At 40.9% G+C, this 13168-nt stretch overlaps 2 pseudogenes; both read left to right on the top strand.

Moving 5' to 3' along the window:
- Window positions 1-1072: 1072 nt before the first annotated feature.
- LOC101702573 (sin3 histone deacetylase corepressor complex component SDS3 pseudogene) lies at window positions 1073-1893 on the top strand (annotated as a pseudogene).
- A 7904-nt stretch (window positions 1894-9797) lies between these two features.
- Window positions 9798-12824, top strand: LOC101702227 (GRAM domain-containing protein 2B pseudogene; annotated as a pseudogene).
- The last annotated feature ends 344 nt before the right edge of the window (window positions 12825-13168 follow it).

The raw sequence follows: 13168 nt of genomic DNA, 5'->3' as shown, positions 1-13168 counted from the left end.
TGCATGATGTACCTCAATCTTTTCCTATGAGAAGTTTCTGTCCCAATTTTATGGTGCTATGACAGGAATAAGGACCATGGCAAGAGGGTAACTCATATGTTCCCACATGATTCAATGTGGTTGATTTCATGGTAGACCAGGCTCCAGGAGTACCATAACCAGTTTTGGAAATTCTCATAACTGAAATTTGTCCATGAATATCATTGAATTGCTGTGCTCATAGGGGAAAGGTGATGTAGGATCTCCTATTCTACTGTCTGGTTGACTGAAAAATCAGAGTTTATTTTTGGTTCTTCCGTGGGGGATATACACTCTCTATATAAAAGGGAAAGAGAGAGCACAATATTAAGTCCCTAAGGAACCACAGACATGTTAGGGTTCAAATTGTAAATACAACTTCTTATTTCCTATTACACCTAGACTCTGTTCCCTGGAGATGACACTGAGCCATTTTGTTTCCTGATTAAAGCTGTTCACTGTATGAAAATTAGCTGAAATGTACAATTTATATACTTTTATGTGTGTGGCTGTGCTAAATTTCACAGTAAAATAAAATTGTAAAACTTTTACTAGAGTCCTATTGTATGGAACAATCAGCACATCATAAACAGACATTAAGAATTTTTATTCTTGCAGGGGGCAGAGCTCAGCACAGACAGGCGGCTCTGCTCCTGGAGTTGAGGGAGCCCTTGGGCCCTGCTAGGCAGAGGTCTTCTCCCCAGCTCTTGTGGCCACGGTGGTTCCCCTGGACAGAGTCAGCCTTGGTCAGAGGCAACATGAGGAGCTGGAGAGCACTGAGGACGAGGAGCGCAGCTGTTGGGGCCATGGGTCAGAGGAGGACACTGAGGATGCTAGTGAAACTGACCTGGCAAAGTATGATGAAGATCATGTAGAAATGAAGGGACAGATGTATCAGGGCAAACTGGCTTCTCTCAAGAGGCAGCTGCAACAACTGCATGAAGAAACATTACAGGAATATCAGAAGAGAATGAGGGCCAGGGATTTAGCTCAGTGGTTCACCTGCCTGCCTCAGAAGCACAAGGACCTGAGTTCAATCCCCAGTACAAAAAAAAAAAAAAAAAAAATGCAAATGCTTTGGGCAGGGGATTTAGCTCAGTGGTTCTGCCGCAAGTTCCTGAATTTGATCCCCTGTACCAAAAAACAAAAAAACAAGCAAACAAACAAAAAAACCCAGAAGAGAATGAAAAAGCTGGATCAGCAGTACAAGGAGAGGATCCAAAATGCAGAATTCTTCCTCCAGCTGGAAACTGAACAAGTGGAAAGAAATTACATTAAAGAAAAGAAAGCAGCAGTGAAATAATTTGAAGACATGAAGGTTGAATTGAAAGAGAACCTGATTGCTGAGTTAGAAGAAAAGAAGAAAATAATTGAAAATGAAAAGCGACCATGGAACTGATGGGAGAGTCTATGGAAGTGAAACCCATCATGACTAGAAAGTTGCTGAGGTGACCAAATGATCCTGTCCCTGTCCCAGACAAGAGAAGAAAATCTGCTCCTGCTCAGCTAAAGTATTTATTAACTGATGAGCAGATCATGGAGGATCTGAGAACATTAAATAAGTTTAAGTCACCCAAGAGACCAGCATCCCCTTCTTCTCCTGAACAATTGCCTGCTACACCTGTGGAGTCTCCAGCCCAGAGATTGGAGGCTCAGATAGAAGATGGCAAGCTGTACTATGACAAGAGATGGTATCACAAGAGCCAGGCCATCTATCTGGAGTCAAAGGACAACCAGAAACTGAGATGCATGATCAGCTCAGTTGGATCCAATGAGAGCTGGGTGAGGAAGGCAAGTGACAGCACCAAGATGAAGATCTATCTGGGCCAGCTTCAGCATGGACTCTTTGTAATCCACTGGGGGCCAGTGGCTTGACTTTCTACAGTGTCCCTTTTCCCTTGACCCTTTTTCTGGAGTGGTTTTTATTTTTGTTTTGTTTTCTTCTTACTAGAAATTTTTTTAACTTACTGGTAATAACTATTTGGCCTTGGAAATGGAGAGCACTGTTGTGGATTCCACAAGGCACTTTTGTGGCTGGCCACTTCCGTCTTTGTGTCCTTCTTTCCTGCCTCAACTTCTTCTAGACATCTGTCATGATGGACTCTTTTTTGTTTTGTTTTGTTTTGTTTTTTGTTTTTTGGTACCAGGGATGGAACTTGGGTCCTTGCGCTTATGGTGCAGGTGACGGAACCACTGAGCTAAATCCCTGGCCCCGTCATGATGGACTCTTACTTTCGGGAGTATTGGGGGTTTGATTTATTTTATTTCTTTGTTTTTTTGCTTAGGCTTTATTTTAAAAACCTCCTTTGAGTTTGAAGGGACAAGCCTTTTTGTTAATTATCTTTTGGTCTTTCTCCTGTGAAAAAAGCAGGAAGGAATGCACTTTTTGGTGCATTTTCATGTTTTGAATCTGATTAGTGGATCACCACATAGCTGCTTTCCTTGTCAAGCCCAATTCACTGTTTTCTCAGCAGCTTGGGGCAGAGGTCCCAGCAGAAGGAGATTAATTCTCCTGGGTCGAAGCCTTCTTGGGGAAACAGATGCCTTGTGTAACATCTGGCACATGCCATCCATTCCCCAGGCCGAACGACAGGAGACTGTGCACTGCAGCAAATGCAGCTGGGGTAGGGACATTTCATATTCATAATGTGCTGAAGTTACCATATTTTTAAATGTTATTTAATGCTGGTGATTTAGTCCAACATACTTACTCTAGCTCAGGCTGGAACACTAAGTTTTCATTTGTAATTCCTTTCTCTCCCCAGTTCCCAAGTAGATAGAAGTAGCACATGTCACAGGGTGATCATCTGGGTTATCTCTCATAGGCAGGACAGCAAGGTTGATAGTATAATAATCGGTGATCTGTAGGCTTGATGCATAATTCAGAGATCACTCTCAGTGCTGGTATCATTATCAAACATTGGCCATTCCTCACCATGGAACCTTGTCATCAGGCCCTGGGCACTTGTAGCCTCTCAGGAGACCTGGCTCCATTGGAGACAAGGAAAGCTGTGCTATGGCTGCGGCCAAACCTGTGTTCTTCCTGATGAGTCCTAATGAAACAGTCTTCCCTGCACTCCCTGCTTCTTCCCTTCTGCCCCTTGATTGAGAAGTGATTGGTTCACTGGTGATGGGGTTTTTATATTCTAGCTGCCATCTTGTGGTTTCAAGCATTTGGGGCTAGAGCATCTGTTAGCATCTCTCTGGGCAGTCAGTAGAATTTACACATTTTAGGAAATCATTATAAGTAATTCCCTTGGTTCCTTGATCACAGTCACTTGGAATCTCTTTATGTTGTCTCTTGATCTACATACCCCATAGCAAGGGGACTGTGATGACAAATAAATCACCTCCTCAGTTCTGGCTTCTATGGATACCAAATGGTTCTCAGAGTAAAGACTTATACAGATATATTTTTGTTTTAATTTATATCCATTTTCCTCCTTTTTAAAAATCGGTATTCAAGACTTATTTAGAAAACAGGAAAAATGTTGTTTATCAAAAGCTCCCCAAGTGTTCTCTTTCTTCTCTATCTTCCATTCCCTCATTGTTAGGATCTTCACTACAGTGAACCAAGGCCACAGTAAGCAGAGGCCTCACCACTGGTTTGTTCTGTGAGGGATAACTTTTCTTGCTTGAATTACCACTGGTGTGTGTCCTACCATATAACATGTTTATCAGGTCCCCTGTGATAGAAATTTATTTAGATACATTCAGAACGCATCTGCCATCAAAAGTCTTTAAAAAATTAAGAGAAAATAAAAACAACCTGATCATCTTCCTTGTCCTCCTCAGTAGTGTGCTAAAGTGTCTTTTTATTGTAAAGGATTGTGTTGATAGCCACTGGAAGCTGTGGTTTGAAGCAACAACAAGTTGTCTTTTTTTCTTTCCTTTCTGGTCTTACCTTTGTGCTTTGTGAAGTAACTATTTATTTGAAGACCATAGTAAGGACTCCTTTGTGTCCTCTTCTCTGTAATGTTTGAGGATATTTGAGGTCATGTTTAGACATGGTCTTGACGCTACTGCTGCTTTCTCCTCAGTGTCTTTACAACCCTTAATCATGACCTCTCGAGAATAGGGGGAAATGTGAGCAGACTCAAGACACTGTATAGTAAGTTATAGTCCTAGTACCAGATTTAATTTTTATTTAGTCACCCCAGAGGTGAAAAAGTGGTAGTTGAACCATTCTGACAGACCTCTGTGGTGACCAAGGCCAGAAGTCCTCCACTGATAAGTTGAGCTCCTTCTGTGATGGACAACTAAAAATGGAAGCAGACTCTTGAGATTTCTGAAATAAGAGGGGCTGGTTTTCAGCCTGGCTGGCATTCTTACTTTACAAGGTCTTTGTCTTATAGTAGACACCAGCACATGTATTCAGCTGTGCCCTGCAAGTGACCCTTTGAAAAAGGCTGTTCCAGACAGTTCTGACCAAGAACCTGTGTGTGTGGTTTCTTAGAGACATCTTCCTCAAGTGTTCTATCCAGTGTTTGCTCGGGATTTGTCCCAATACTTATTATACCTCCACATGGGGATGTTTATGTGTCCTCCCCTCTTTGTCCAATTCTCCCCAATCTAGTGTCCTGTTGTACAATTTCCAGGTAGATGTCTGTACCCATACCAAAGGCAAAGTGTTTCCATTCATTTGAATACCAGTATTTAAGGATGTCTAACTACCTAACCTAATTTTTACTTTAAACTTTTAACTAGGACAAGTGTATGATCTCAGAGGCTGATCTGAAAATCAAGCTACACATATTTGCATATGAGACCCTGTGTTCAGAACTGGGTGGCTTTTCCAAGAGAAATAGGGAGTGGGATGGGGTTGATTGCATTGTATAACCTAAGTGTTGCCGGGGGGTGGGGGCGTCTCTTTTTCCATTTTTTTTTTTTAGCATTTCCTTTCAGTCTTGAATTTTTACTAAATAATTTTTTCCTTATTAAAAAATTTTCTTTCTCATCTGAGATTTAGAAATCTTGGTACTATTATACCAATTTTTTTCAGAGATCAAAACATTTTAATACCAGAACAAGATAAATCTGCAGCCATTTCAGACAGTGGGTGGGCTTTAAATATAACATCATTAATTGGTAAAACTAAATGTTCTGAGGGGTGAATGTAAAAATGTAAAAAGGTTTTTAAAATTTTATTTATTTATTTATTTATTTATTTATTTATTTATTGGGGGGGTGAAATAATAAAAATTCTACTTGCAAGTGGGCTGGACCACCAGAAACTGGTCTGGTTTTCCATGCCCCTTTGTTTAGCATTTCCCTTTTTATATCCTTTTTAGCCATTATCTCATCCCTAGTGGTCTTTGATGTGTAAATACAATTCCAGTTCCTATTTACAAATCACAGACACAAGATGGGCACGTATACATGGTAAATTCACCCAGGCATTGCAACTTTGTTAGGTTAATGAAGTTACTGGTTAAAGAGTCAGATTACAGTCAACTTAAACAACAAGAGTTATGGGAAAAGCAAATCTTAAAGGAGCACATTACATATTTTGCTTCTACAACTACCTTAATATTCAATCTACTAAGTTATCTAAAACTTTTTCCTATCATTCCTCCCTCTGTTTACTTTGGGATAATTCTTCTATCCATTATAAGTTCTATCCAGTTTATCTACATTTCTTAACACTAGCATTTGGTAGTGTTGAGCTACAGCAATCCACTGCTGTATAAATTTTGAAATCCATTGGATGACAGAAGGACCAAACATTAATATCAATATTATAATAAGAAAGGGACTCAAAAGAGGTCCTACCCAAGTTTTTTATCCTGCTCAAGTAAAATTAATCCCATAGGATAGCTCTCCTATACCAAATTCCTCATCAAGAGCCTTGATCTGATCTTTCAGTTTGTCTAGTGATTCTTGTAGTACACTAGATTTATTAGTGTAATAACAACACCCTTCACCAAGAAATAAGCAAATCCCTCCATTCTGGGCTGTTAGCAAATTGAGAGCATGCCTAATCTGTAATATGACATTGGCCAGCGAATCTAGTTGGGTTCCTAAAGCCTGAAGTGTGTCTCGAATTTACTCAAGATCTTTTCTAATTTCTTGTCCTAATGAAATATATTTCTCCTTGTAGCCAAGTAGGATCCCATGGGGCTGGCATATACGTAGATATAGGATTACATTGACCTTGTTTAAAACTGTAACAATTACCAGTGGCTCATCCAATAAGGGAGCTGTTGATCCAAACTTGTGTTTTTCTTTGCAATATAATTTCTCATTAGAATAGCCCCCACACTCAGAAGCTATCCTAGGTCCCCCATAATGTTCTTTTGGGCAGGCACCAAAGAATATTGTAAATGGATAGACTTCTGGTTCCCATTTTACCATTTTAAAAGTCACATATTGTTCATCAAACTTTTCATAACTAGACTTAAATACCCCCAGTTCAAAAACAAACTTAAAGCAGTGGTGATCTGGCACAACACAATAATCCATGTTGTCCTTATTGGTGCTTCCATTCTTCAGCTGTGCATTGACTCACCAGCTTCTGGAGTGGTGAGAGCAGGGCTTTGAGTGCATTGTCTTTCTCAGCTTTCAGTCTCAGCTTTATTGTTACCTTGTGCTATGAAGTCTTTGCCTTTTTGATGTCCTGAACGATGTATTACTGCAACTTTGCTAGGTTCCCACACTGCCTCTAGCAACTGTATAATTTCCTATTATTTTTAATTTGCTTCCCTTCTTCTGTGAGAAGACCTCACTCTCGGTAAATCATGCCAATGATGTATAATGTAGCAAATGCATAGCAAAAGTCCGTATATATATTTACCTTTTTACCCTTTGCCCATCAGAGTGCCTGTACGAGTCCCCAGAGCTCACCATGCTGTGCCGACTAGGAAGGAGCCCCAGCTAGGATCACCTCATCCTTCATGGTTACCCCATATCCAGCATGATGAACCCCATCTTCCACAAAGCTGCTCCCATCTGTGAACAGAACAAAGTCAGCATCAGACAAGGATGTCATTTGTAGGTTAGAGCATCTGGAAAAGAGCTCATTGGTGACACTCAAGCACTCATGATCAGGAGGGCCTGTCTCCATGGGCAAGAAGGTAGCAGGATTTAAAGCTTTTACAGGAATAAACCATAAGTGGGGGTTCTCACAGAGAAGGGGCTTGGTACTAAGTAACCTGATTATTTGAGAGCCATCGATGCCCTCTTGTGTTCAACAGTTTCAAGACTGCATGTGGAACCTGTACAGTTAGTTCCTGACTTCCTGACCTAGAGTTAGCTTATCTGCTTCTTGGATTAAAAACACTGAGGCCACCAAGGCCCGAAGTCAAGGAGGCCACCCTTTTGCTACTGGATCTAAATTCTTAGACAAGTATGCCACTGGTTGACTCCATGGGCCTACTTCTTGGGTCAACACTCCAAGGGCCACATGGCTTTTTCTCAGTCACATATAGAGTAAAAGGTCAATTCACATCTGGTGTGCCTAGGGCAGGGGCAGCTGCCAAAGTCAATTTTAGTTTCTTAAAAGCCTTTTTTCCCCTATATCCCAAAGTAAATGGTTTTCCTTTTTCCCTTTAATTTCTGCTGTTTTCTTTGAGCTGTGGGGCACTTGTTTTTATAATGCCCTTTCTCTCTGCCATACGCACACTGGTCACAGTCTAAGTCCTCATGTTTAAAACCTTTCTTCTGTTTTCCCTCTGACTTCATTCCCTGTCTTTCTTTCTCCCTCTCTTCCTTGGCTCCCATAGCAACTGCTATGTATCTGGCTTTTCTCTTATCTCACTCATCTTCCTTCTTGCTTGTTCGCTCTCTCTCACACTAACTCTCTGTTCAACACACTTTCCCAGCTAATTGCAACACTTGCATTATATTCATGTCTTCCCAAGTTTCTTGCTTCTGAATCTTTCTTCTAATGTCTGGAGCTGACTGAGTTACAAAGGTTGTATTGATTAACTGATGGTTATCAGGAACAGCAGGTTCAAATGGTGTGTACATTCTGTAGACCTTGCAGAGCCTCTCATAAAATCTCTCAGTGCTCTCATCAGGCTCCTGTTGTGTTTCTAGCACTTTAATCATATTTGTAGGGCTTTTACTCACAGCTCATATCCCTGCCAGGAGGGCCATCTGATAATTGCTTTAACTGACCTGGCCTCCTGGGGTGTTGGGGTTCCAATTGGGCTGCTCATTCAATGGAAATTGCTGTTCCTGTCAAGCATCTGGATTTTGTGTGCCTGTCAGCATTCTAGGAGCATTGATCTTTTTAATTTCTCCTAAAACTCTCTGCATTTCTTTAGAAATTAACAAAGCTCTACAAAGTTCTTTATAGTCCTCCCAATTAGAACAATGGGTAGCAAAGATGGAATCAAATAATTGAAGCATTTTGGAGGATTCTTGGGAGAGAATAAATGACTTTCTTTCTCTCTGGACCTAGCCTCCTTTGTCCCTTTTTTTAAGTCAAATATCAAATACTGCACCTTGGTCTGACATATTTGTGCCTTTTCCCACTAGTATTTTTTTAACTCACCATAAAGGAGGAGGTCATATTGTAACCTGTTGGCTCTTAAACCCTTTGAAGATGACCAATGTACACATATTATGGTAACACATTTAGAATTGAACCCTTTGATGACAACCAATGTAAACATATTTAAACTTTTTGTAACAAACTTGAAATCAACAAACATACATATTTTTTGATAAATCACTTTCACACATCTTTTGACATACCTAGGCCTTCTGGTCTTGTATTTTTTTTATCTTTCTAACAAGGCAAACATACAAATTTTTTATATCAAAATTGTTTCTCTTTTACTTATAGCTTTTTAATAATTTTTATCTCACTTACTACAGACCTTTTATCACAAATTTGTCTTTAGCTGTTAAAAATTTTAAAGTGTCCCATTTTTGTTCTCAGATTGTTATACTTTAAATTTAGTTGGCTGCCAATAGAATTGTAGTAACCCTGAGTTTTTTATCAACAAAGTACAGAAAAGAGCAAGTTAACCCTATAATTACATTTGAAGAATTTGCAATGTACAAGAAATACTTTAAGCACCCCAATTAAACATCAACTCAAACTGAAACACAGATACATTTATCAATTAGCTAAAATTTGTAACTTTTTAAACTGCAACACAGATACATTTATCAATTAGCTAAAGTTTGTAACTCATAAAATTTCTTACTTTTTCTGGCTTTGTTTTATGCCTTTCAGAGCTTTTGTTAGCTGTTTTCAATCCATTACTTAGTTTTTCTTTTCATTTTTTTTTCAATTTGACTGTAAGCCCCATTTGATCCTCTCTGAGTCTGACTACAGCATGCATCCTCTGGTGCTCTAGAGCCAAGTAGTTCTCATGCTTTTGTCCCCACCTCCTTTGAACCTGTGAATTTAGCAACTCAAAAGGAGGGGGAAAGTCTAAATTCTCTTGGTCCAGATCTGAAAGGACCGGTTTCTTTTCAGCATCATCCCCTTTCTGACAGACCACCAAGATATTGCTTTTTCCTTCCAAGGTGCACATATGAATCCAAGGAGGTATTCCCTGGAATAATTTGAGCCATAAATCAATGTAGGGAAATTGATCTGGATGTTCCCATCCAGGGGCAGTGACTATTAGCCAGATGGACCAGATGAGACCCTCACCTAGGGATCTCTCAGTTGGCCAAGCTGGGCAAAGTGTGGGCCATTCTAACTCACAAAACGTTCCAAGTTTTTTCGTTTTAGCTTAATACCATAATTTCCAGTAAAACCTTTCTTAAAATTCTTAAGAATGCATTACAAAACAGTAGGATGAGATGTTTCTGTCCCCATGATCGGCCGATCAGAGTGTTGGTATGTGTATGGGTACCTTGTGCAGAGCATAAGACAAACAAAGGTGGGAGAATCACTCACTCACCTGCCTGGCTGTGGGCCTCTTGGCCACTTTAAGGTCTGTTTAGGCTAAGGTTGGATGTCATGTAAGCTCACCATTGTGTCTTTGTTAATTGCGACCACAGGACCAAAAGACAGACCACACACAAGTTCTGTGACTCTGGGAGGACTCTAAGTGCAAGCTCCTCCTCCCTCTGTCTTATTCTGCACCTTGTTCCACTCACTCTCCTATCCAGAACTCTTTCACTCACACATTTATTCAGAAGCTATCACATTCCCTCCTAGTGACCCCCTAACTGTAACCAAGACAAATGAAAGAAGCTACCTCCTCAAATGGCAAAGCACAAGGGGTGATCAGGACCCCATGCTGCATTTGCCCAAAGTTACAAAATACAAATTCACAAAGTAAAATCAAAGCCAAACCATGAGTTAACAATTAGGGGGTTTCCTGCAGTTTCTCACCCAGCAAAGGAAAGAGACAGATGAGACACCAACAGCAGCAGCCCTCCTTCTGTGGTCTTCCGTCTTGGGTTCAGGTGATCTGCAACTGGTGAGCAGCTCTCCATGTCCTGCTGGGGAGCCTAGGAAATAAGTCCCAGGGGTGTGCCTTTTCTCTAGAGGAGACAGAGAGCTTCTCCCTCTGGTGGGGTTCAGGCTGATCCTCAAAAGGGCTATTTCATTCCCGATTCCTAGTCAGGGAACAAAATGCTTCAGAAATCTCAGAAAGAAATACATGGTGACACAGAATTTGGGTAAAATAATAAAAGTTCTACTTGCAAGTGGGTGAGACCACCAGAAAATGGTCTAGTTAGTATCCACCTAGGTTTTCTTTTTTAAAATAAACTTTCAAAAAGAAAACCAAAAAAAAAGGAAGAAGAAGAATTTTTATTCTTAAGTATATGAGAACAACCTACCTAGTGCAGCAGAGAACAGCAGAGATGGGTAAACCTAATCTAGGCTGGGTGTGGTGACATTCCTGCAATGTCAGCATGCTGGGAAACTGAGACAGAAGGATTGCGAGTTAAAGCCCAGTATGGTGAAGTTAGTGACTAAGCAAAATTTTGTCAAATAAACAAACAAACATACAAATAAATAATGATTGAATGAATGAATGATGGGTTAGGGATGGGAATGTCATTCACAAGGCCCTGGATTCAGCACTGAGTACCGGAAACAGACAAACAACAGTAACATCAAAAGAAAAAAAATCAGAGCCCATCTCTGAAGTGTCCAGGTAGGAGGTCCTTGGGGCTTGGGTGGCCTGGTTGTTTGCGATACAGCACAGCAGGAGGGTGGGGTAGGCCAAGTCAAAGGAGCTGGGAGCCAGGGAGTTCAGCCAGCTTGAGTCTGAATCCTGCTTTCAGTTTTGGCCCAGTGACTAAACTAGAGCAGGATGTGGAAGACACAAAGTGCTTTGGGAGAGGGAGAGCACAGTTGGCTCTGCCCACTCAGAGGTTGAGAATGGTGTGAATGAGGCAAAGAAGGTCTTCAGATCATCAAAACCATCCATGGAGGCTGAGTCCCGAGAGCAGAAGAGAAGCATTTGCCTGCAGTCAAAATCCAGTTTTGATGATACCTCTTTAGCAGGTGCCAAGAATGATTGTAAAACAGAAAGCAAAAATGACCCTAGGACCAAAAGAAAAACGTCTTCATCTTCGAGGCAGTATAAAGCAAACACGCACTTTCACAAGTTGTTTCTGGATTTCCCATCTGAGGAACCACTGAGGCAAAACTATACCTGTGCTCTACAGAAAGAAATACTGTACCGGGAAAAACACTTTGCATCAGAAAACTGGATTTGTTTTCATTTCAAGGTCTTTGTAAAAGACACTAAAATCTGTATTCCAGCTTTCTTGGTAACCCTAATAGAACCGAAACTGCTCCTTTGGTGCTAAATCCCCTGATTATAATGACAGTCACTGACAAGTACATATTTGTCTCTACTCTTCAGACATTCAACTAAGAAATTACTGAAATCTGTGTGTGGACACTTACAAGTGTGGGGAATCGTCCCAATCTATCTTCTACTGAAAATTGTTTTTGGGGCAGATTGCCTTCATCTCTGCCTCTGGATTTCAATGATGAGTTTTCAGATTTGGACAGTTGGACAGAGAAGGCAAGATATGAAAGGCTACAGCAGCTCTGGCTCCCACATTCCCAGATCTGAGAACTCTCAAGATTTCCATGTGACCGCATCTCAGACTGTTCTGAATACAATGGACCCATGACTTATGAACTCAATTGGTTTATGAGGGCTGGTTGTAGCTCAAGTTGGTCAAGCACACAGCCTCCAAAGTCTCTCTTCTGTCTAACTTTAGGCCACACTTTCTTCCAGGCAGATCTCTGTCCTTAGAGAGACACTGAGCCAGGATTCTCAGTTAACCCCACATGGGAAAGGATGTTGTAGTGTTCCTTCCAGAACTCTTTAAGGGTTAAATCTGCATCTGAGACCATCTGGAAGCACAAGTAGCTGGTATTTGGGTTGTAACTCAAAACTTTGGTCATAATTTAAAACTAAAATTCTTATCCTAACCCGTTAGGACCACTCTTAGTATATTAGTCCAGAAGTAACTCGAGGGTCCACCGTATCTACAAGACAGAAGTGAAACGATCTTGGGCAGAGGCCCATATGAACAGTGTCTGAAGGAAAAGCCAAGAATCTCCCTACATGGTCAGTCAAGCCTCAGAAATGTCTAACTGTCCACCATATTCTTCTATTCTATGCAATTGTTTTCTGTGCACTAGTCATCTTGACCTTCTACATGAGCTACAGAATCAGTAAGGTGAAGGAGTGGCTGGAGTCACTAACCTTCATTATGGAGACCCACAGTGCTGAACAGATAACACCATCTGGCCTGAGATCACAGTTAAATGCAGACATCCTCTGCCATGCACTTGCAGACAATATAGTAAAATTAGAAAAATACAAAACAACTTACAGAACCTGCTAGAGAATGGTGACTGATGACTAGGTTGCTGGGGCCAATGAATACCTCTCACTTTTCTTGGAAGAAGGTGCTCCAGAGGCATTCCTGATGAGCACTCCCTGCTGGTCAGAGGAGCTAGTGTATGAGAACCTGAACACTTGCACTTGGAAGTCTCCAGCTCAGGAAAAGGGGAAGGGAAATCATTTTGGTTCTTGTGCAATAAAAGTTGACCTTGTCTTTCTGAGGAAGTTTTTGCTGCTGCTGCTGCTGCTGCCTGAAGAAAACACATCCACCTCTGGATATTTTGTTTTGCTTTGTGCTTGTGACTAATATGCAATTGGAGTGATTCTCACCCATCTCAGGTCAAGAATCTGTGACATAC

This window comes from Heterocephalus glaber, unplaced genomic scaffold, assembly GCF_053883595.1.
Source record: "Heterocephalus glaber isolate CG9 unplaced genomic scaffold, H.glaber_assembly_v1.0 deba00000006, whole genome shotgun sequence".
In the NCBI taxonomy this organism is placed as follows: Eukaryota; Metazoa; Chordata; class Mammalia; order Rodentia; family Bathyergidae; genus Heterocephalus; species Heterocephalus glaber.
Note: the sequence above shows the minus strand (reverse complement) of the source record. Positions and strands in the feature narration are given on the sequence as shown.